We start from the raw sequence: 26598 nt of genomic DNA, 5'->3' as shown, positions 1-26598 counted from the left end.
CTGCATAGGATCAAGAATGTTCAGGAAGACACAGCTGTTGGTGCAGTGGAAGTAGTCAGTCTTCAAAACTGTTTGAAATCAAAATGACTGCATTGCAGGACTTTGACAGGACAGTTAGAGAAGACAGGGCTAAGTGGACAGGGAAAGACCTAGGAGGAGTATAGGACCATGGAGGTAGCTGTCTTGAGACAAGCATGAGGATGAGGTAAGGTTGTCCTAGGAAAGTGCTATCAACTCCAAGGTCACCAGCTGCCACACAGCTGAGTCAGGAGCAGGACGCAAGTCTTCTGAGTCAAAATCCAGTGCTTTAGTCCCTAGACAACACTTCTAGGCCAGAAGGAGGGCTATGTCTAGCTCAGCTGTCTAAATCCCTTTTGAAATGTAGAAAATTACATCTCTTGCCCATAAGCAACACCTGCTCTTTTAAACAGGAAGCTGAGTATTTACAGTCTGATATCCTAAACACTAAGCTAATGCACAGTCAAAAGAGATACAGTGTGTTGGGACACACTTTGGACAGGATAATTTCTTGACTATTTAGTTTTGTCTGAAAGCTGATTTCTGAATTGAAACTATTGCCCCAACCACATGGTCAGTATTTAATGCCTGATAAACTACAGTATGAAAAAGCCATCATACTTCAGAACTTAAAAGGAAACTCAGGAAGTCTGTGGTATAGTGATGAGTATCTGGTCTGCTAAGGAGCTCTGTATATCGTATCTATTTTTGCTTCAGTTTCTTCCTCTGAAAAGAAAAGGCATTTTGTTACTGACCTCCTTTATAAAGAGCCCAAGAACTGAAAATGATTATTAATACATAAAAATACACCTATCTTTGGCAAAAAAAAAAAATAATTTTGAAGAGTGGGGCCTGTAGGTATTGTTCCAACTAGCAATTTACATCTCATTATCTTCTAGAATATTAACTTTTTATCATACTGCATATTCTCCTTACACTGTTTCCTTTCATACTTAGGTTGACTGTAGTACAAAATCACAGGAAAACCTCTCTCCTGTTTGCTTCAAGTTAATTACACGGTAGTAGTTCAGGGATTTTGATAAATTGATACTTCACCCCCATCGTCTTTGGATCTGAAGAGGATGGAAGAAAGAAAGATGAGATTTTCTCCTTAATGTTTTGCTTTGCAAATGAGAAAAAATATGTAATTATTTTGCTTCCATTACATGTGATCCTGCTAAGGCAAACCATAAATGGCTGTCCTACTGATGTTTGGGCTCACAAGGGTGATAGAGACTTTACTTCTGAAAGGGTCAATTCTCCTTCAAATGAAACATGATAGCATGTTTGGAGGAAAAAGACACAGGTTCTCATTCTGTCCTCCTCCGGCAGTTTTATAGAGGCACAGTTATCCATGGTTACTGGATTCTGTCTCAGTATTTCTGGGTTATTTTCCTTTCACAGGCATGGCCTCCATCAGTTATGGATCATGCTGTTCACTGGAGCAGCAAGACAGGAGGTGACTGCCCTGTCCCTTTCCCCAAAAGGAGCATTTTGAGCCCACAGGCAGCAGCAAACAATGTTGATGTGCTTTTCAAATGGATCAACCTGGTACCTTTGTGGGAAACTCTGTCAAATCTGGCCTACTGCTTATGGGCTCAATCCCGCAAGACGCTAAGTCCACGGCTGAAGGTGCTGAGGGTGGACTCACAGGAGCAAACTTTAGGCTCACTGACAATTTGGGCTTTGTAAAAGGAAAAGGCTGTTAAAATCCCACTTTCCTAATTTTAAGGACTAGATTCACCTGCTGGAAATCAGAATAAGCTGATTCAGAATAAGCTTAGCAGTTTAGCAGATTGTCCTTATGCTTCTTTGAAAGTTTTCTTTTAATCAACATGTCCCAACAGTCCTGTCTCTGTTTTTTTGTAAGTCTTTTGTTTGGCTTGATGCAGCAAGATGATTTACAATGCTTCAAGCATCACAATTAACATGATACTAATGTATAAAGAAAGTTTTTGATATTAGTAATCCTCCTGGCCACCTGAGATGTCTTTTGCTGATCCTTTTTCACCTTTTCATTTTTACAAAGGTGTGTGTACACATGTGCATACACACAGGTGTGGAAGATGATTTTCTGTATACTGAAAAGTTGTTTCATAAAACCATTTTTTTTTTTCCTGGAAAACACATTTTATACACTAGATAATAATTCAGATGCTCACAATTATCCCCCCTTTTCCCCCTGGATTATCAGAGACAGAGGCAGCATTTAATCACAATGGAGAACTACAAATTGGCTGTTTTCCCTGTTACACTGTCTCTGAATCCTTTAAAAAAAAATAATTAATAGATGGGGCTAAAGAGAAGGGTTTTTTTCACAACATATGTGCAGTCTCTGCACATACTTTTACAGATGTAGCATGTCAAAGGTGTGCAGCCCAGTCCTTTACTGCTGCAGATTAATTTGACACCAAGAATGTGTCTTGTAAATGACAGTAATGCTTTCAGGAGATGCTAAAAAGTCTTTATGTGCATTAATGAACTAACCAGAGCCCTTCAGCAGCCTCTGACAGAAAGACAATCGTTATCACAGCTGGTGAACTAAGGCATGGACAAACTGAGTTGTCACTGTCACACCCAGTGACAGTGGAAAGGCTGGAACTGTAGCCCCCACCACATGCTGATTTATCCAACCTGTGTGTTACCCACTGCATCAGTCAATAGCCTCATCTACCACACTTTCAACTTCCCATTTTCAGATCCCTAAATATTTTCTAGCAGAACAGCGATTCCAGCAGAGCAGATTTAGCCTTAATGATTTTCTTTGTTAGTTTTTGTTGGTTCCATTAAAGATGCGAAACAAATTTGGTGACAACAGACAAAATGAAGGATCCCTCTGCCAGCTAGATGACATATATCCTCCTGTTCTAGAGCAGGCTTTAGAGGGGGAAAAACTGTTTGTCTTTGAAACGGGCCATGGTAGTAGACTTCAGAAGTCTCCTACATTTAGTTGCAGTTTGCAGTAGTATCGCTGCTGGGATAGCTCATTCCTTCTCTGCAGACAGGAATGGAGGGTACTGCTTTCATGGCCTCTATGATAAATGAGTGTGTACAAATTCCCAGATTCTCTTCAGAATGGTATTTTCAAATGTAAGGTTTCCTGTTAAAAAGCTAGGCAGTTCATTTTGTCATCTCTGCTTCAACTTAAAACTCATTTCTCTGTTTGAAGAAATTTAATTTAAAACAAGAAAAAAAGCAATTTTCCTTACAAAAAGAGGCATTTTGTTAAACCTGAATGTTAAAATGAAACCCAAAGTTAATTCAGGAATAACTGTGATTTCTTTCTATTACTTATTTTTACTGCATCCGTTATATGCAGATTGGAGGCACTTCTCAGCAAGTATCAATGGGGAGAGCACTAAGGACATCACAGGGGCTTTAGGGAAAAATTCACACCTGGGAAAGAGCACAGACATCACTGAACCAAACTGCTGTGGATTTTCAGTTCATGCAAACTATTTTTGACACCCCAGCTTCTCAATGAGCTCTCAAAACAGCATAAATCAGAACAGCTCCACTGAAGTTGATGATGGTATCAATAAACTAGGGTGTACCCTAGTCTTTGACATTTTACTTGTAACAACAATGCCCCCAACCTCTCATGAGGTAGTGCTGCAGTGGTCATTTCTGCAACGTCTTCAATAAGTATATATGTAGTTAACTGATTTCCTCCATTATTTGCATTTTTTTAAATTTAATTATCATTACTTTTATCTACACTGAGTGTTTAATTTCCTACATGTTATTATTGTTATATTTCTTATTCATGCAGTGTTCTAAGGCCCAGTTTCTTTTCTGTAGCACACCAAAATAGCTCCAGTTAAGCTAAGTTACAAATATTTACATCAGGTGCCTGTTCATCTTATATAGTCTTTTACTCAACATGAAAATGAGAGGTGGAAAACAGCAAACAGACAATTTTGCAAAATGCAAATCTGTGCATTCCTGATTCTGCACACTTGTGTTGCTGCTGCAGAGCAGAACACATGGATATCTTTCTGCATGTCCTCATATTTCACATGCTTTCTGAATTGAAACTCTTCTTTTTTCCTCTCATTTTCCTGAATATTGTGGGGCACCTGAACATTTTGATTTTGCCTATTTGCCTCAAAAAGATGTTTTCTTTTACTAGTGGACAAAGGTAGGGTCTTTTGCTTAGGTTTCTGTAAAACAGGCAGCCACAACATAACCTATTTTCTTTCTATGTCAGACATTCAACAAGGATGATATGGAATAGTACTTCTATCCAGGAAGATATTCTCTGTATAGTAGTGATAGTGGTGGAACACATTTTCAGATTAATAGTATTCTGGATAAAGACTCAGAAGACTTGAACATAAGGTGTGTTTTTCCAGTTGGCAGTTATCAAGTCACTCCATGTGATCATCACTCTATACCTTAACTTTCTTTCTCATCTACTGTCATCACAGGAATTTAGCCTCAGGCTGGTTGGTGTAGGAATCGTCTCCTAATACAACCATGGCACCACACACAGAAACTTTTCCTACATTGGAATCTCCTCTCATTTACTAATAAATCAAAATTTCTATTATGGTACTACCAAAACATCCTAGATGTGTTGGATAGGGACATGAGGAAAGAAGACTTCCAAGTCGCATTTAACTGCCTTATAGCAAAGTGAGGCTGAGCCATGATGAAAGTCTTTCTCTAATACTGATCACAGCTCATTGCGCTTTCTGTTTGCTTTCTGATTCCAAGCCCTGAATCATCACCATACCTATTCCATACAACTGCCTAGAAGAGCCAAATGCAGATGGGAGGACAATTTAAAATAATGAGCTAATCACAGTTAATTTTCTTGGTATTTACTGTAATAAAATTAATTTTGATGAACCCCTCTGTTATTAATGTGAATGTCACAAGTGCTTCTATAACATTTCCACTTGGATTCCATATTAATTAACGGGGATGTTAATCTAAAGTGTTAGTGCAGGAATATAATAGAACATAACCCAGTGAGGAAAAAAAAAAGAAAAAAAAAAAGATGATTTCTTAGTCAATGGGAAGGTATGAAATAAAACCATAAAATGACCTTCTCTCACCGATTTCTCAGACATGGTGAGGTTTCAGCACCTTGGACAGAGTCACGGTCCCGTAATGGATTCCATTTACCAGTCTGCAACGTGAAGATACATGGCTGGATTACTATTTGAACTCATTCCTCTTTACATGTAATGGACATAAATTGCATTTATGCTTGCTTTATAGCCCACTTTAGTGCCATCATGGAAAAGAGCCTTAGAATAGATGAGAGCAGACCCACATTTCTTATACAGTTTTCAAAACATAGACCAACTTGATTTTTTCTTAAGGAGTTTGGAGCTTACCAGAGTCTCCAAATAAAGGATGACAAACCCATTTGTGAGAAGCAGTATGTCAGGTTTCTGTAGCATGAGAGTTGGACAGCTAATATCTCCCCTGATTTCTGTCCAGTGCCCCTGTTCACTCTCTTTATGAATTTTCTATATTGCAAGCAATGACCTGGGAGCACTATATAATTCACTAACTAAGCCAGATCTGTTACTTTCCTTTTATGAGCCATCCCATGCCCTGCTAACACAGATTATCCCAGAGAATTTAGATTCCAGGAAAAAGCACTCCTCACCACCTTTATTTTATTTTTTTAAACCCAGGTTGCGTGGGATAGAGATGGATTAGAAGCAGCACTTGTGAATATGAGTTAAAATGGGTGCTATTTCCTAGTACTCTGGTCGAGATACCCCTCTCTCTAGGACTTTGGTTTTATCTTACATTTTCATTGACATAATCTAAAATTTCCTCCTATTCCATCTCTGCACCCCTGGGAGGACCCCTTGCCAACCACTCCTTCAGACCCATTCTCTGTATCCTCCTCCTGGTGCCCAGCTGCAGTGCTGAAGGCTCTGAAGACCCAGTACCACTTTATATGCCCCCATGGTATCACTGTAAACCTCTCAATTTCACCCCTTGTTTGCTCCTCACTTTCATAGCACCAGAAAAGCCTTTCTGGCACTGGCTCAGGACTCCCTGCATAAACTGCCCCTCCATGTCTCCAATCATATCCTTTACAGTCTATCTAACAAACTCATGTCTTGCCTCCACTCATGTGCCTCCATCTTCTTTCCTTGCCTGTCTCCAAGCTTCAGTCTGCTTTTTCCTTTCTTCCTCTGTGTGAATGGCTGACTATGGAAGTAAATAGAAACCCAGGTATGGCACACAAATGCCTTGCTCTGACTTCCTGTCCTGGCATGGTCTTGGCACTCACAACCACGTCGTCAAAGCTGGCTCTGATGGTCAGCACAGATTTGTGCCTCCTGTCCTATAAAGCAAGTCCTACGCATAACTCCTCTGTTTTTTAAAGAGAAACTTCTGCTTAGAGTATGATTTGAAGTACTGATTTTAGTGAGCCAGTTAACTATTCCTCACAGACAGAAGGTGGCCCATGTGCCACCCTTGTTCAGAAATGTGTTCCATGAGATGTCTGCCTGGAGGGGTTTGGCTCATGCTTTCTCTTAAATGACTTGAAGTTGGGTACAGATGCCCGTGCATGGTTTTAACTCCAAAAGAGTCCATATCACTGATCTGTGTGGTTTCTTCTCAGGTCTGGGAAATATCAGCTTTCTGCTGTGTTCAAACAATGCCCCATCTTCTACAGAAAAATCCAAGTGTGTTTAGTGTCTGTCATGCACTGACTTCATCACAGTCCTGGTGAAAAAGAGTGATAAGTGAGAGAAAGCTATGAAAGCATAATCAGTCTTATCTGGCTCTCCTAACACGTCAGTGGTGAGGAATTATAGAGACCCCTTTCCTCAGTCTCAGCATCCAAGATCACAGTCCTTGTCAGTCAAGCTTGTCACACTCAGGGTTGCTAAACATGTTACAGCATTATGAAGATGTAACAGATGGCAGGGAGCAAGACACCAAAGGAATTTGATTATATCCTAAGGAAGCTATTTTAAAATATGGCAAATGCACCTCCAAATCTCATTTCACATATTCATCCAGGCCTAACAGCAAAATATTCTGTAACAGCTCAGCAAGAACATTAGTGAAGCTCAGAAAATTAAACATTGCAAACCACTATGCCCACAGTACCACCCATATGTAAAATAATAAGAGCTTTATGATACAGATGGATTTCTTAAGGAGAGAAAGCAAGAGCTGCCAAGCACATTAATTATTAGGGAAAAGATGTAATGATGATTTTCAACTTCAGTGAGAGAGAGACTGGATCAACTGAGCTGATGTCTCACTGCTTAAGAGGGGATTTTATTTTAAAGAAAACAACCTTTCTAGTCACTGTGGTCTGTCCTCATCACTTCTTATGATCCTTACAGAGTTTCACGTGCCAGCTGAGGACACAGTTTAAGTTGTGTATTTCCTACAAAAGCAGAAGAGCTACATCAATTTACAACAGCCAAAAATCTGTCCCTTTTGCCAGGTTGTCCCTCACAATTATGTACAGCAGGCTTTGCAGCATTGCCAGCTCACAGTTTTATCAAAATCCTTGTTTTCATGACTGTCTTCTGCATAGAATTCAATTATTTGATTTTTCTTATTTTATGAGACACTCCTTTTCATCAAATGATTCACCTTAACAGCATTGATACAGGGGAAAGTTTGATTGCAAAAGGCCCCAAATTAGCAGGTAATTTCACCTAAAAGCATACAGTTCTCACTCTTTAAGATAAAGAAATAGCAATTTAAGCCTCATTTATGAATGTTTGTGATTTTCAATCGCCATTTGGCATTGCTGCTTCCAATGAGGTCTGTTGGGCTGACTGGGAAACTCAGTCAAAGACAGAGCAATTAGCCAAAAGTTTTCAAGGGTGTCAGTACACTCAGTGCTGGCATGAGAAACCTGGGATTATCCAGAGACAGCAACCAGCCACTCCAATGGCAGCCCACTGCCTTGGTGCCTGACAGTCCCGAAGGCACTAATGCATCCTTACAGGGGAGCAAACAAGGTCCCCATGGAGAAATCCCTGAATAGAGTCAACCCCTTAACTGAGTAGGTGAGAATCACCACCTGGAATAAGAAGGAAAGTGCATTTATTACACTTCTCACTTTCAGCTTTCTCATTCTGCTGCCCCATTATCAGCTACCAGAAAATGCCCTTTCTATCAGTGTATTACTGCTCAGACATTGTGTAAAGTGCTGGGGAACAGACTGAATGTAGCCGAGAGCTTATTAATGACGGACTTAACCAATTAATAAGCATGCTTTCTGTGCTCTCTGAAAGCCAGAGCAGGCGTATTTTGGGCTCCAGTTCCTCTTGCTCATACTATATTTCCTCTTTACATCTGTATTGTGGGGTCTCTAATTCATGGCTGTTTTCTAAAATGTTTGCATATACACTAATTAAAATGGATTTATCAGGTTGAGCTCATGACAACTGAAGGATCCTTTCTCCCTTGGCAAGGTTTGAATATTTGAATAGCTCATTAATGCTCCTGCTTTTTCTCTTTATAAGAGGAGACTGAAAAATGAAAGAAGGGGATTTGCTGTGCAGCTTTAGATGAAAGGTTGCATCATACATTTTTAAAGCTGTCTAAAAGGGTTAAGCCCTATTCTGATTTACACCACAGGGCAACTTCTGACCCGTCACCAAAATAACTCCTCATTTACATTGGTAGGCACCATGTATTTGCAGGGTTTCTTTAATGTAAACAGGAGAAAAATTATCTGAGCTTTTTGCCTTTTGAAGGTGTAAAAATGACACAGCTCTTCTGAATCCATCTGAATCAGGAGTTACCTTAGTTGACTTGGTTGTGATGTAAGTCAGACCATCATAGTCTTCAAATTACAGGAAAATACCCTCATTTATGCCACCTGGGGATTTGGCCCTTAAGTGAAAAAGATGCCCAGGGCTTAATTTTATTCTGCCACTATTCACACTCCCCCCCCGAATTACTCCAGGTTTACATTGACGCCACAGGTGAGATTCCTGCATCTTCAGAACTGAAGAAGAGTATTGCCCACATAGTAGTTACAAGTTTCAAAGTAATCTAATATATGCAAAACCATACACATATATTTTTAAAATACTTCCTATCAGTGCTAATCTTGGGTGCCTGGCTGGATTATTATCTCATGAAGATTATATCCCTGAGAGCTTTTAGTGCCCACTATGTCTTCCTTTTTTTTCTCTCCAAAGTGCTTGAAAGATCCCGCTGAGTCAATTACACACAGTATCTCTTAATAATGTCCTCTTCCTGGCACATCATTGTTTCCCTTTATGTTTATTTCAAAAGGTTAAATTAAACAGGAGAGTAGAGATAAATCCACATTATGAATTATAAAAAGTTACCACATACTCCTGAGAATGCCCAGAATTTTGATGGGGGTTTAGCGGAGCAGTGCCCTGGGGAAGTCAGTGCTAGAGAAAGCCAGGATTGTTAAAGCCGGAGGAAAGCAGGGTGTATGAACTTTGCTGTTTACAAATTCATTTTTCCTGCACTGGGAGGCTGGTTCCAGACACCCTCTTGCTTGCTGACTTTGACAGTTTCATTTGCATGCAGATACCCATATTACGTAGCAATTGAACTGATTGCCAAAGAAAGCAGGGGAGAAAACCCCAGTGTTTGGGAATCTTTAGAAAAATACTAGTTTAACACCATTCAGGACTGGTGTAGGAGCTGACCCTCTTCTTAGCAAGGTGACCCTTGGAAAACCCTCCAGCTCTGAATACCTGAAATTCTGCAACACACATACAAAGGAGTCATATTGGTTGGGAAAGAGATAGTGCTACTCCTTGGGAATAGCAACAATGACCATCTGAGTACTACTATTAAATCCCATAACCTTTCCTGGTGCTAGAGGGGTACCACACTTCTGAAGGAATGAAAATTTAGCAGGTATCCTCTTGACCATGTAGGGCTGTAATGGAGACTGGATTCTCCAGGGCATGAGTATTACAAATTCCAAACTAACTACTTCCTAAAATACACAAGAGTGTAATATAAAAGCATGGTTTAATTTCCCTCCTCCTTCTAACCAACATATCAAATGTTTTGTCCTCTGACTTTAATCTGCTTACATTACCTTGCCATATAAATTCAACCAGATCCAGTGGATAAATATAACCAAGCATAAATCAACACAGCCATCAATCGCCCTACAGTAATATGTACGGGCATAGTTTAGGGACTATTTCCTTTCACCTCTTATCTTGAGCTTTATCATTGCTTCACTGTGAACTATGAAACAATGGCCACATCTCTCACACCAGAAGTAGTGGCATCTCAGTGATGAGTGAAATATTCCTCATATAGCCTTTCAGTAAGTACATAAAGCACCTTATGAGCCTTCCAGGTATAAAAGGTAATATAAAAGGAAATAGTAATATGCCCACATAAATATTAAGGGAAAACTGGCACTTCTCTTTTTTAAAAGCAATATCCATTCCTGACTTAATATTTTCTAGAATATACAGAAAGATAAAATCTGCATGCCCACATTTTATGGCTATATTCTTGTCTACAAAATTTCACCTGCAGTTTTCTCACCCTCCTCATGTCCTCGTCTCCTCCCCAATAAATCATTAAAAGCAATAGGGCTTGTAAACCTGTTGTAGTACAGGACTCCCTGAAATTCTTGTGAAAAAAGGTCAGGAAGGAGAGGTTTGTTCTGAGAGGTAAGTGGTGCGTGTGAGAAATGAAAGAAAAAACCTCAACTTGTTATGCTGCAAAAAAGAACAGAGTGCTGAATGTTAGGAGCAGGCAGCAGCAATGAATGTCAAGCAAAGCAGGCAATGAACTATATTGCATATCTCTAAGAGTATGAGGGATAGCCAGCAAGTGATGCAGCTCTTCATTCCTTTATTGTCTTATTTTCTGCTTTCCCATTGCACATACCATCTGAAACTGATGAATTCTGTGGCCAAACAAAAAAACAAATTAACAAAATAGCCAAAGCAGGGCTTTCCCTGTGATAGGGATAAAGCCAATTTGCCACCTGGTGTAAACTGATATTGTCTAACATAAATTGGTATTGCCTGTCACTTCAGAGGTGTCTACTGAAATTGCAACAAAATTACTATCTGGCCCCACTTTCATCCTCAGTGACACTTCATTAGAATTACCAGCACTTCCATTTCCAGCTTCCCTTTTTGTCAGTGGTGCGTCATATGAAATGGGATGTGGGGTTATGACACTTAGCCGTAAACACCTGCACAAACTGGTTTTAATTTCCATGTCCGCGCCAGGGCTTAAATCAAATAATCTAGTTTAAAGCCCTGTGGAAGACGAAGAACCAGTCAAGGCAGTGATGGATTGTCTGTATCGAAGGCTTTATTCAAGATTGTATCCTTCCCTAATGACATATCCACAACAGCAGAGATGCATGGGACTAAACTGCCCCTATCCCCACTGATTTTGGAAATGGCAGTAGGGAAGAGCAGAGGGAGCTCGAGGTAGCAGCATCCCAACCAGCTCCAGCTCACACTCTCGCTGCTATATAAGCCACTACCCCTGCAACAGGGACAACAGAGGTTTAGGAGGTGAATACTCAGCTGTGCCATGCGGATCGAGTAGCTGCACCCCTTTTGGCTTTGGGACTGCTCTGCCATTATTGTCTAAGCATGGGTGGAGGGGCCATGAGAGAGGAAGGTTAGATTCAGCTGTGGAAGCAGAAATGGTGCAGGAAGTAGCTACTAAAATTAAAGACACAGGAGATCCTGTCTCAGCGTTTCTCAGTAATGTAGACAAAACCCGCACTGCTGGGAATGAAAAGCCAGAGCTGGACTGCTTCTGCCACATGGTAGGAGTGAGGAACTGGAGAGACTTGCTGCTGCTGTCCAGGGATGAGGATGGCTACTTGTATTTCAGAGAAGACTTGCCTGTCTTTTACTTTGCTTCCTTCTCAGAACAGGAGGCTATCAGCACAACTCTTCTCTCGGTACCTCTAACCTGGGGTTTAGGGTTTTAATGTACGCAGTAGGGGCAAGTGCCATTTTGCTATCTCAGCCACCAGTTACACCAGGCCACTACTTGCTTTGCTTGCGCCTAGAGCTGTCTCTGGAGCCGTCCCTCCGGTGCTACCGATAAACCAAAATATCTCGATTCCCGAGGCTTTGCATGTTAACAAGCCTATTATACCTCCTAAATGACACAGTATGACACTCCTCATCCCCTGGGAACTCCTCCTTTGCAAAGAGATCCAAATAATTTTATTTACATGTGTAGTAAAAGTCAGGTCAGTTAGTCATTTCTGAGAACCTTGTGAATTTGCTGCATTTTATAAAACCAGCCTGAGTTTACAAATTTTTCTGCCTTGTATCCTCCAGATCTGGATTCTTTAATGCTTAGTTGTGTAACTTTGTTGACTTCTGCAGAATAACCCATCACAGAATACATATCATCTTCAATCCATCTGCTTTATATTACACTATTTCTTCTTGCCCCACCAGTGCTGCTCTCTCATTTGTTTTCTGTGCTGACTGATTATTATTATTTATATCAGGCCAGGAATTTCCTGAAATGACTATTGCCCTTTAAAAATCCCCATTTTTCAGTTCCTTAATTGCCCTTAAAAAAAAGCTATTACTAAGCGGCAAAATGGTCATAAAAAGACTTGGCAATCCTAACAGAATCTGATCTATATAAACTCTAATAGAAAGTCATGATAATTTCACACAATTCCATTCAGATATTTCTGGATTGGAACATTTTGATTTTAAAATTACTTAATTTATACATTTTAATTTTATTTCCTATTACAGATTTTTAAAGAAATAACTTGGAACCTGGAATTTAATGTTTAGCTAGATTTTTTTTGTCAGAGCTTTATTTCATAAGAAGCCACTGCTTCTTTTTTCTTGCAGTATGTGTGTGTGTCTGTGGTTTTTTTGGTCCTGTTACACTCTCCTCCCACAAAAAGACCCATCAGAAAGGAATTACAGCAAAACTGTTATTTATATCTCTGACCAGTTGCAGAGAAACCATGTAATAGGTACAGATTCTGTATATGGTTTGAGTTTTATATGCAATTCCAATACTGCATGAATGCCCCACCTCTTCTTTCTCTCACCCATCCAATAAAAAAAAGCCACTTTGTTCCCTAAAAAATAGAAACATGCTTAGTAAGTTATACCAAACACCCTCGAAACTAGAGTCTTTTCCTAGTGCCCTGTAGTGATTCCTTTCTTCTTGCTATACTCTAATAACAATTTAGTGACTTCTTGGTTTCCTAAACTTGTGTTGATCTGTCTAAAATTGTGCCAGGGTGAGGAAGATATCTTGAGTGAGAGCAGACTTGAACCAGAGTGGTCCTAATACAATGCTGTCCTATTATAAGAAAATCCCTTAGTCTTTTCTTAGGTTTCATGAAAACTAAGCAATTCCTAACTAAGGTCCAATATTTGCAGGGCGCTGGGAAGATGCTGCGCACTCTTTTCTTTAGCTGTGTTGCTTCTCCTGGTCCACCTGAAGAAATGGGTTTGTCTGCAAAGTTCAAACAAAGCTGAAGTCAGACTTCTCAAATATTTCTATAGACAAGATGAAAGCCCAGCTAAAACAACCTTCCCAATCCTTAATTCAATTAAGCCATTCTCATGGGGGGTGTTCTCTGAGCTTTGGAAGAAGAAACTTAAGAGACCGAAGATCTGATCCTTTCGGAGTTTCTTGATATTCATGAGTTACTGACAGTGAATTAATATTAACCATGAGTAAAGGCTTGAAAATGAACTTTAAAAGCTGCAAATTGCCCCTGTTAATGCTTAATGATAATTTCCAAAATACCAGGTGGCTGATTGAGATCTTCAGCTGTCTTAAAAGGTGATAAATTATGTTAGTTCTTCTCCAGGAGCTGTTGAATTATATTACCCTCAAAAGACATGTCTTTTCCCGTTAGCTAATATTTCATGGGATGTCAGAACATTTATAAAAGGTGTCATATTGCTGAGTGGCAAATAGCTAAAAATGACAAAAAACATTAACAGTGAAGTATGATTGCTGCAAACTATTAAATGAAAAGATCAAGTAATCACAAAAATAATTGTTTACTAAATTTCCCAGTGAACACAACCAAAGTGCTATCTTTCCTAATTCAACCTGCCTTTTTGCAGACACTATTTCTCTATGTCCAGTTTTTTCTCTAAGTGATTCTCACCAGTTCACTTTGCAGATGAGGTCCAGTTCTTCTGAGACATTTTGTGCTGCTGCTTTATAAAAATGAGGCAAGCCTCTTACCAAACCTTTATGAATCATTCACTTTCCTGATTTAAAATTCTTTGAAATTCTTCGAGGAGGCCTATGAGTGAAAATCACATACTTCCCCATACACAGACTGTTTATATTAAATTATTAGAGAAGACATAAGATCAGTGAGTGTCTTGAAAAGACAGGGTTTATTCAAGGAAACAAACATCTACTAGGAAACAAACAAATCCCTGACAGTTGGTGATTTGATGCGCGGAAAACATTGTCACTTTACAGTTCAGAAGAAGTCTGACTCCATTGATCCTACTCATTTTGTACTTCATAGAAGTATTATAGCTTGTTGGGATCAATAGTAGCAACTCATATTCTACCAGTCACAACTGTTATTCCAAGAAGCCCTTCATCAAAGGCAATCATGTTTTTCTTCAGAGCCCATGCACTATACAAAGAGAAACATCTGAAGTAAAAGTAAAACCCTATGCCAAGGTCAGCATGGTGCAAAGATGTCAGCCATTTGCAAATGGTCCCAACATTAAAAAAAAAGAAAAAGAAATAAAAGGACAGAACATAGAAATGTTTAGAAATGTCAGAAATATCCCTTTCTCAACAATGATTAGGTAGATTACGCTATGGTTCCCTAACTGATGGCCGAATGGCAGACAGACTTTTTGAAGGTATGACTATATGTAGCTCTTTGTCCTGTCTTTCATTAGCAATAATGAAGATGATTTCAAGGGTCTTCATTACATGAGAGTTCAGGCCGCCTTTAGAAGTTGGGAATCAACCCAAATCACCTATATGAACTAGACTTCCAAGTGTACTACTAATGAATTAAACCATTGGGTTCAGTTGTTATTGGGGAAGAGGTGTTGGGGGGGAACCAAAATCACATTTAGAAAATCTATTTCCCCGTTCTTTTGTCTCTCAGCCACAGGTGAATGAGTCACCTTCCTTGGAAGGTATTTCTGTAATAGCTGATTGTTACTCCTCTGCAGAAACAACATCCCACTGATATGTTGGTTTATAGGGACAGATTCTTCAGCTGTGGTGGTTAGCCATCACCAAGGCTAAAGCAGGCACTAATGTCCCCAAAGAGGATGCCCTAATGTCTTATTTGCTAGTAAATAGTAGAATCATGCAGAGCCACTGCCACGGAGGAGAGCATCCTAAGTAAAAGAACTTTTCTTTCTTCACCTAAAATACTTTTATCCAAAAGTTACAAACTACTGGGATAGTTTTGAGTGGCGATACACCTGGGACACACTGGGCCTCTTTAGGTCAGTCTAGACCTTTCTACAAGAAGATGATACATTCCATAATTGTCTGAGGTCTGTCTTCTAGTTCCTGGCTAATATCAGTTGAGCACTTCTCCAATTACATTCCTCTGGAGTTCTTTTGGAAGAGGCTCTTTATTCCATATGTCTAAAGGCAACAGATTTATTCCTGGAAAATCATCCAGAATTGCTCTTCCAGAAGAATCTTGCTTGCAGACTGCCACAATTGGACAATTTCAGTTTAAATAATTATTCTTCCTTTCTTGTATCAGCTGTCATCTCCAACTGTATTGAAACGACAAAAAAATTGTTATAAGATTTTTAAGATTATTTTTTAAAAAACCAGTATGGTATTGGAATATGTTATTCTAACCCAGTAGATTTCACAAACCTATTGAATTATATCTTTTCTACTTTCCTGGACAATGCAGCTGGCAGTTCAAGTGGGTAAAGTAGAAGGAGCTATTAGACCACCACAGACATTTCATAGGCATGACAATTAAATGGAGTTGTTCCTGAACTGAACCCACTAAGCAGCTCTCAGTCGAGGTAATCTTGCCTAGAAAGATACCTAGGTCTTCAGACAAAGGATTTCCAGAACTGCAGAATCTATCACTATCATGACCTTGTCATGGATCAGAAACAGTGGTAGTACAGCTGAAAATAGAAGCAAGCCTTCTGGGCTCTGCTTATGTGCACTGATCATAAGCTATCTGCCAGATAATATTCACACTCTGCTGGAGTACACAATCACCAGTGTATTGCATGACATGTAATATGTTGTAGCAACTAATGGAAGGTAGTTTCACGGGGAAGGGGAATTCAACAAAGAGGAAACTTAGACGGGAGTTTGGCAGTTCTGAATTCCTCCACTGCAACAGACTTCTGTTGCGATCTCGGGCGTGTCACTGAAATTTGCTGTGCTCCACCTAAAAATATAGCCCTGACCATCCATTGTGGTGAGAAGAGCCTGAGATGCTCCGATTCACCCTGCTGTAACAGGAGTGGTAACTGCAGAACAGCTTCAGTGCAAGGGAGGTGAAATAGCCTTTGTAATCCAAATTAGTGTTATCTGGCTGGATCAAACACCACCTCAGATCAAAGGCTCTGAGTATTTGCATCACAAAGTCTGAGTTGCTGAAAATGCATAAGTAAGTGACTCTGCTTTTAATTGAAAGTGTTTTAATCCTTGTGTCAAGAACATGTGAACCATAACAGCTTAAAAACCAAAGCAATATTAATAAATACAGATTTTTTTGTTTCATTTACTTTTTGCCCCTGAATCAATTTTTGATGGATATGTTTGACTATACCAATTCTCTAGTAAAAAAACCCTGAAGCTCGCCCATAAGCAACAATTGGTTTTCAATTGCCTGTTACTGCTGAGGATTGTTCCAAGTAAGGACTTGTAATACTACATCAAACTAGGGGTTTTCAAGTGGGTTTTTTTGTTTGTTTTTTTTTTTTTTTATTTTATTTTATGTATAGAGATGCTGTTAATATTTAAACATTTCTCCTTTACTCAAATAAATCCCATAGATTTTGGGGTTTTATTTTCAGATTGATTGTCTCTGAGGTTAGATAGCATTACCTTCAAATTCGTGTCCTCATACACAGGGCAGATGTTTCTGAAAATGCAAGTTAAAAACACATAAAAAGTAGACACTATTTTAAAAGAAAATATATACTTATTAATCAGAGCTATATCTATTTTGATGGGCTCAGTCTGAGATTGTGAAAGAGGCAAGGGTTTTTGTCTGTTTTTTTGCCTTTTTTTTTTTTTAAGTGTGTCCAACAGTGAAAAATAAGCTTCTAAGATGCTAAAGTTTGGATTTAGAAAAACATAGTTATTTTTCAGATACATAGATGCTCCATATTAAATCACATATTTATTTTTCTATCCAGATTAGGCTTTTGAATATCCTATGCTTTTCTAGTTTAACAAACCCTATGCTACATTACGCAACTGCTCAAGCATGTCTCTTTAATAGACAAGATTTATTTCAAATAATGACTTCCTGGAGAAAAACAGCTTTAAACAAACCATGGTGCAACAGCTGCTTCTAAATTTCAGCTGAATTGTGTCTCACACTCCACAGCACTGCGTTGCCAGGCGTGAAGGGGTGACTGCCTTCTCCAGTGAGAGCTGTGCAGTTTGTCTAGTGCCTTCACACACATTCGTACACCCGAGATCTTATTTTAGAGAAAATATGGAGCAACAGCTTCCCCTTCCCTTGTCTGGGTTCTGCACCTAGGCAGAATAGTGACATTCTGCTTTTTAAGAGGGTTTTGTTACTCAGCAGCTACTGCTTATTTTGTGGCGGTAGTGGCACAGCCTCTGTTGCTGTGGCTTCAGCAGTCTGCCCTCTGAACGTGCTTCAATTAGAGCCGTGCATGCACAGAAGTATGTGCATTTGCAAATTGGTCGCGTTAGATAAGAATTATGAAGCACACTAGGTATCGGATCAGCTAAGTATCTTAAAATAACCATGAGGAAATCTCCATGGAGCAGGGCACCCCTCCAGCTTTGGGCATGGGATGCTGGGGAGCATCAAGGCCTTCTCTTCTGGGGACTGGAAAGTGCTTTACAAATGATAATTAACTGTAGATCACAGCCATCCCTAGGACATAGCCATATATTAACATTCCTGTTCTGATCTCCGAGGAACGGGAACCAAGTGCCTCCATAAACTTGATACTGGTCATAGAAAGGGCAGAAGCAGGAATGGCCCCTGTTGCAGCGTACTCCAACTTGAGATGATTGCGCAGCTATAAGCTGGTGGCTCTAAAGTTGTTTGATCTTCTCAAAGTGAAATGCATACACTGTAAGAACAGTTAGGAACTTACCAAGAAAATAAGTCCCTGTTTGCACAACAATGTGACTCAGATGTGTTACTGGAGAAGCACAGCTTGATGATGTACCACACACATGCCAGTGCAAAGCCTCTGAGGTAGTATGTTTTAGTACGCATCTGTGACAGGAACAAGGATCCTCCATCTACTAACAGTCCCCAGCAGGTATCTGAAAATTCAGAAAGCTATAGTAGTGTAAACATACATTTTGAATCCAAAGAAACAGATTTTGTACCACGGGAGCAAACGGACGATTAGCACCTTTACCTGCAGTAACACAGCCAGCTGGCAGCACAGCTAGGAGCAGAAGCACAGCTTTTCTTTCCTACACCAGTGCTCTAAAGAAAGGCATGTACTGTTTGCAAGTAGGCCACAGAGGAAAGTAAGGATTTACATCGATAACTGCTGTTTAAAGTTGTCATTAGGTCACACGGGTAACAGCTAACACCATTCTAGTAATGGTTTGTCTTCAGTTGACTCTCAGGGCACGCTTAACTGTTTGTAACAGGATATTCCTCCTACAGATTTTTGGACATTTTTTTTTTTTTCCTCATTCAAAAATGGAAGATGTTTGACTTGATTTAAAAGGACCTACTCTCACACTGGTCTTGACAGCCTTGTTAGCAGCGAGGAGATGATCAGGGCTGGGAGCAGTCCAGGGGGTGAACCTATCCTGTGCTGCAAACACAGACATTCATCAGAGTTGAATGGGGACTGGCCTGAAATATAACATTGCTGTTATGATATTTTCCTTCTGATCTCATTTCCATTCATTCTCTGATCAAACAGATGAAGACATCTTGTTTGTTGTTAAGAAACCCATAAAAAAAAAAGAGTAGAAAATATCTTAAAATTTAAATATTAATCGTTGCCATGGTCAGAAAGCTATGATGAGTTACAGGTTTGTAACTCTAGTAACACCAGAGAGGAATTGCAGAACCTCCATATTTTCATCCATAAGCATTTATGTTTTCTCAAAGCACTACTAATAGAGTAGGTTGAAAAACAGTAACTTTTTTCACAAAGAGTGCTTGCAATTTTAAAAGATGTTCCAGTATGGAAACTGGGAAATGTAGTAGCCATTAATTCATTCAGATATTCTCTTGATTATTTCCCTATGAAGGTATAATTTTTATTCTTTTTTTTTATGGTGTTAAGGAGAAGGAAGAGCGACATGGGATGCATTTTTCTCCCATGATTCTTCCACTTCTTCTGTCATTTTGCATCTTGGCACTGAAAACAGAGAAAAAGAGATAGAGGATATACAGAGACAGCACTGAGAGAAAAAGTGTCCCTTGGAAGTTTTCAGTCCAGGGAAAAAGGTTATTTCAGGGGTGAGGGGTGGGGAAATCCCTAAAAAATGTTAAATGAGTGTTTCACAACTTGACATTTCAGACTTTTATGTCTGTTGCTGTAGGGTAAACACTCAATAGATAATGCTTTGGAAACCTTTGTCAAGCATAAATCTTAAATTAGTAAGATAAAAAGGTCATGTATAGATTCAAATAGAAGTGTTAGAGACTATTGAAATGGTGATGATTTGATATTTAGGTTATAATAGTACTGCGACCTACACATGAAAAATTAGGCACAGAGATTTCGTATCAGTTTTTGACTGTAGAAAGGTTATAACTTGCTTAGTGAAGGTAGATGTCAGAGTTAAGGCAGTTTGTAGGACACTAAATTAAGAAAACAATCACTGCGAGGTCAATGGGAGAGAAAGGTCTCTTCAGTCTGGGATTGTATAGAAAGAGGCAGAATGAGAAACTAAGTAGATGAAAAAGAAAAAAAGAGTTTATGAAATCCAGTGGGAAAAGCGTAAGGGAAATCACCAGGAGGACAGACTGAGGGATGCGAATGCTTCTGTTCCTGAGTGCAGCCGTTGCTTTGCTTGGTGGTCACACTCTGTGGGTTCTCAAAAAATTGAGGTTGGAGTTGGTTAGCCTCAGAAATGTGATTATCAGTAATGGGAAAGCATTAAGAAAGGACTACATGTAACAAATAGAAACACTTCCAGATGGTGAAATTAATTAGAAAGTGAAACATGAACATGGGGAATTTATAGGAGCCTCATAGCAAAGGTCACTGAACATAAGACTGAACCAAGCATGGCAGATTTCTGGTGAGGGATTTTTCATGGCCAGCTATAGTTTGCTCTGTTACTTCTGAAGAACCAGTTTTTCTTTTAGGGTGAAAATCTATGCAGAGTGGATATCACTAGTCTATTTCTACCAACACTACTCAGGTTCATTTAAGGCCCCATTTTCGTTAAGTAGCAACATGTAGGCAGTTCCAATCATTTACACACCAACAGCTGATACATAAGCATAAGTTACATGCAAGATAGCAGAAAGGACTCGATTACTTCGCATGTAGAGCAGGATGTTTTCTATTGTAAATCATTAGATTCCTGAAACATGGGGAGAAGTTAGACATCAGTCTCCCAAAGATCAGCAAGACTTTACTTTGTATTATCCTTTAGCAGAGTCACTGATTTTCCTGCAGTCTAACCTGGAATGTGAGCACAGAACATGATTTAAGAAACTTGTTCTTGGTGTATATATACATATGTAGCAGATGAGAATTATTTGAGCAAGGTGAGGTGCTATAATATGAATATGGTGCTTTTCTCATCCTGCAGTTAGGCTCATAATAAGCCCCAGGCCTACTCTGCCTCAAATCAGAATGATATCCAAAGTCTTCTGATGGCAAATGAGTACTGCGCTAATGCACTGCATTATTTACTTTCTGGGGGCGGAAGGGGGATTTACAACAGCTAAAGATGTTCATGGATTAAGAGGATATCCATCCCTTTAAGTACCCTGTGTTTGCAGGGACTTCTGGGAATGCCTCTGAAATACAGTGATTTCTAGCATTTGTTTCCTGCACAAGTAATGTCTTACTCTCTTTCTAAAAAACCACACATAAACAAGTGAGCTACACCATGAACTTTTAAGTGAAGAGTAAGTATTTCTCCACAACCAGAAACAAAGATTTTTGGGGAGAATCTAATGATACTGGGAAAAAAATCAATCATTTCAATTCAGTTTCAACATGCACCACCTTTATTGTATATTGATTTTCTACCTTCACAATCAGCTTCACAACAGAAAGTGAGATAGGATGGTGACCCACACCCCTGTTTTACCACTGTCAGCTTTTACAAAAATCCATGCTGTGCCATGTCACTGAAACAAATGTTATATATACATGCTTATCAGAGAAACTTTGTAACTAAAAAAATAAAATACTTGATATTTTATTTCTACGGAAATTTTCTCTTTAGAGCACTATGTTTTATCTGTATGGTGAATATAATAGTGGCAGCATTACATACGCTTCTTGGTGAAAAGGTTGATTCTTTCATGATTTTGGGGCACGACAAGGTGACAGAAAATACAGTGTTTCTAATTCCTGAGAAACTCGCAGGGGTGAAACTGGAGGTATGAGTGGAGGGATTCTGTCCTGCTAAAAAGCGGAAAGAGCTAATCCAAACAGATGCTTGTGATCATCAGTACCAACAAATGCATTCATTGTCTTGTTTTTTTAAGTGGGAAACTTTTTCAGCTATTCACTCTCCGTTCTGCATCCTTCCTCTCCATTTGTATTCACTGGACAGGTTGTTGAGTCTCTGCTCACCAAAGGGTTTTCATTACTAAAACACATGATTCTTAATTAATTTGGAAACTAAGTAAACCCCTTTACACAGCAAGTGAGAGTTTGGAACCCAAACCAAGTTTTCCCCAAAAGTTGAAGTTGCTCTGAATCTGGGACCTGAATTTGCCCTGCCAATAGCTTCAAGAGATGCAAACCAAATTTTGAAGTAATTTGAATGAATTAGTGACAGCAGTGTTACTTCTTGCCAGCTTGTAGATTTAGTGTAATCAAAACAAAATACCTTGCCCAGGCAGGCAAGAATTCAACCAAGCATGGTGAAAGGTCACCAGCCCAAGAGAAATGCTGTCTCAAGAGCTGAGAGATACAGGCTGTACGCTAACTCTGCAGCCTGCAAAAGCAGTCAACTTTTACCTGCAGAAGGAAAAAAAGGTGACTGCTGCACATCGGAGTAAGTTTTAAAAGGTATAAGTTGCAACAGAAAAAAAGCATTGTGTATTTCACATACACTTGAAAAAAAGCAACTTCATGGTCAATCTTTTACAGCCAGAGACAATATGGAAAGGGAAGCAATTAACAAATAGCCAATAAAAATATAAGGCAGAAGAGAGTTTTAAGCAAGATGGCGGCCAGCAATGCACCTGGAGGGACGTGAGGATGCTCCTTGAAAGGCAATCTGACTGCTATTGAGTTGTGTCTAGAACTGAGAAGTCAAAGCTAAGATGTGATAATAGGAATTGTGCAGGGTGCCTGTAGTTCCATGGAAAAACTAAAATTTGCTTCTGATGCCCATAGCAAAGGACATGGTGAAAGCCAAGAACAATTCTTAGTCTTAGTCAAGTTATAGCAATAACATGAATCAGTTCATGAAAGCTCTGTTACCACCTATTGATCATTTCTTTTCAGCTGCAGTGCACAGATATAAGGCTAGACCAGATTCTCTTTACATTTACATCTTTCATACACCAATATTTTTCATGAACTGACCTATGACTAGAGTGAAAATAGGAAGAATCAGCAGGTGCAGCTTGGTCTGGGACACAACTGCCTAGGGACACAGTGCCTGAGTGCCTAATTCCTAAGTTGCTAATCAACTTACTGAGTTCATAACAACTTGCCAGGTTTTAATAGTATTTTTGAGCAGTAACTGCAGTCAAAAAAACCCCAAAAGCCCACCAAACAAAACACCAACACAGAATTCTGCAGCAAGTGGTTCCATGCAGAAACAGTAATCTGTGCTGCATTTCTGCAGGACTTGACTACAAGATTTGTTGATGTCATGCCAAAAATCGGATTATCCATTCATTACTTATTGCTATTTAACAGAGTGAAAGGTTTCCATCAGCCACGTAATAAAACTGCTAAATTAATGGACACATGCAAGACTGGCAAATATTTACTTGCTTTATGCTCTTAGTAAACTTTCTCACAGTTTTCCTAAGCTCAAGGTTTTCCTCCTAAAGGATCATGGCAGAAGTTACTCTTACTTCTAAGAGGCTTGTGCCTTGTAAATCACTTCTTTACAGGGGATACTATACAGTCTGCTCAAAATCTCCAACAAATTTGCTCCTAACCAGAATAGCAACACTTTGGGAGGTAGGTTAGTTTTCTGCCATTATTCCTCTTCTATTACAACGCCTTTTGAGCATTAGAGATGAAGAAGAAACACAAAACCTATCTAAAACTTCTGATTTTCAAGACATTTGTACTTCAGGGACCTATAACATGAGCTGAGGTTGGCAATATTATCTCCTCCAAACATGGATGATTAAAATAAATGTGGTTATAAATAATCTCCATATGAAGGCATGCCAGGATTAGAGAAAGAGTAAGAACCAAGATGTGCAGATGTGTAATGTAACTAATGGCCTACTGCAAAGTAAACTTAATCTTTCTACACTCATTTCTCAGGACATGAAAGTGAAAAGTGTTCAAGTATATTAAAGCATCATGAATTTTAAGCAGTCAAAGATAGAAAAAACAGATACAGCTTATGATATTTATTATGTGTACCTAATGTGTGTGTGTGTATGTGCATATATATGTACACAGACATATGTATACATGAACAGACATTACATTTGGAGAATGGGTAAAACACGCTAGACAGACAACAGGCAGACAGATTTCATGGCTGATGGGAAGATTTTTCCCTGTAGCTCTGAATCAGTTTGAGTTTGTTAGAGCATAAACACCCAATCTATTTTCAGGGTGAGAATGAAGAACGAAGGATGGAAAGAAAACTTGCAAACATGAAAAAATTAAATGAAGCTGACCAAAAGAGAATAAAAGTCTGGGGTAAACTTCAAACTTTCTGTCCTATCAAGCGTATAAGACGCACTTGCCCCAGGCCTCTCTATTTGCGAAACAGACACTTGTGTTACTGCAGATTTTGGAAGCGTTACAGCCTGGGGCAAAATCTTCCAGTAGGATGAACAATCACTGAGCAATTCTCTTTAAGGTTTGCCAGCCAGCCAGATTTGCTTTCAGCAGTATGTACAGGGATCTCTAACTTACCTGTGATTGTTTCTAGCTCTTCAGCTTTACAGTTTTCCTTTCAGCAGCTGGACTTCTCTCATTTGAATTTCAGCCTAATTAGGCGACAAGGTTTTGGCAAGCTCTGTCAATTCCTATTATTGCAAATGGGCTTCAGTGTATTGCAGAAGCCTGTCCAAGTCAAAGAAGGAACATTAGCTATATTTGCTTTACTGGAAATTTTACAGGCTTCTACATGATTTTAAGATTGGCTCAACTTTCTTAGCCTGAAATCCACTGGTCAGCTTTATGCTTCTGGAAGCCTTGTTGAACATCTGGGCAGGAAACTGGCTTGATCATTTTAAAATATTCACTTTCCAGAGAAAAATCACAATCTGAGTGGCTTTAGAACCATTTAGTATAGCTGAAAATTAGAATCCAGGTGGTGATGGTTGATCCATAATATTGACCTAGGGGTACCAGCAGCACCTTCTGCAGACTTTCGATCAAGTTTGTGCTAAAATTCTCTTTGAACACTGAGCAAAACTGAAGGTGGATAGATGTGTGGTGTAGCAACAAAATGGCATCAGGAAGCCAGTTAGGATGTGTCTTTGATTGCTTATCGGAGAAGGTTCTTTCCTGAAGAAAGGTCTATTTCTCAAAATAAAGAAATGCTAGTTGACCAAATGAACATCTTAAAACTATTATGTGGCCTTTGATAAAAACACCTAATTATTATGTATTGAGAACAGGATGCTGAGATTTACCTAAAAGGAAAACCAGATAAAAAACCAACAGCTTTTAGCCTTACACTAATAAACATGGTTTTTATTCATAGTAAAGAATGAGACTAAGGTCCTTTTCAACATGAGTGCCACTGTTAATCAAAAAAAAAAAAAAAAACCCCAAACCCTCTTTTGCATAATTTATTACATTCTATTACTAAGCTTTAATATTCTGGTTTTGTAAAACAGTGACCTTGCATTTGCCCAAGCAAGCATGTAAGAAAGCAAGTGTATAATATCCAACAGTGTATGCCTTTGCTTAGTAAAGCTTTTTTTTTAAAATACTGTGAGTTAACCACAGTAGCCTGAATCAATCTGTTGGCCACTTTATCCAAGATTCTAGCACTCCTCTCCCTTAAAACCCTGCCTCATTAACCTGCCACATTTGCATATAAGGGAACACATCAATTCATGTAGCTCAATTTAAGAATCATGTTTTCATGACAGATCATTCAGAGCAAGTATTTATGTACAGTAAGGCAAAAAACCTCAGATGAGGAGTTGTTTGGAACAGCTGTAACCTGATTATTAAAAAAATAAAATTTAATGGGTATTGAAACATAAAAGCCACAAAGACTGGAGTTTCTTTATGCATAAACAAACATTGGCAGCCTTGACGATAATGAATGGCCTTCCATGCCTAATCTGTTCTGTATAACATGTGGTATTTCATACTCAGACTTCATCAATGGGATAATTTTCTTGTTAAAGGAAGAAGATATTATCTTAATAAATAACTGCTACTTCCATGCATAACTGGCTTAGCAGGCTAAACAGCAGGGCTGAAATCCTGGCACTATCAATGCAATACACATTAACTTGTATGGTGTATGAGAAAGGCTGTCATGGGCAGCATAAAGGAAAGCTTCCAAGTGGGCAGTCTCTCATGTTCCCAGGTAGGTGTTCAGCAGCAGTCTAATCTAGTGATGCAGATGGCCAAGTCTTTATCCAAGAACACTGTCTTTTAACTGGCTAGAATTAGAAGAAATACAAACCAATTTTTAAATTAATTTGCAGTGTAGCACCATCTCTAAGTCCAAACAAAAACTCAGAAAAGTTTGTTGGCAAACATGTAGAAAAAAAGTCAGTCTTTCCCAGAAAGTTTACAGTCTGAATATGCAGGAAAGAGGATGAGAAAAAATATTTGGTGTATCTTGCAAGTGAAAGAAGTATGTGGAAAATTGAAGCCAGATCTGCTGAATGCTCATTGTGTCTTATAAGAGCAGAACACTCTTTTCTTACCAACTATACTACTTAAGTGAAGTATTTTCTTAAGTGATGTATTTTGATTGAGATGATTGTATCAGATACAGACTCAGACTCAAAAGCTTTGCAGAACTCTGCTTAGAGCTAAAATGGCAAGCAGTTTAACCAAAAGGATCACCCATCCACTTGTTTCCAATTTTCAGATGTCTCAG

Source organism: Pelecanus crispus, chromosome 10 (genome assembly GCF_030463565.1).
Source record: "Pelecanus crispus isolate bPelCri1 chromosome 10, bPelCri1.pri, whole genome shotgun sequence".
In the NCBI taxonomy this organism is placed as follows: Eukaryota; Metazoa; Chordata; class Aves; order Pelecaniformes; family Pelecanidae; genus Pelecanus; species Pelecanus crispus.
The sequence above is the reverse complement of the archived record's forward strand: the minus strand, read 5'-3'. Positions refer to the sequence as shown.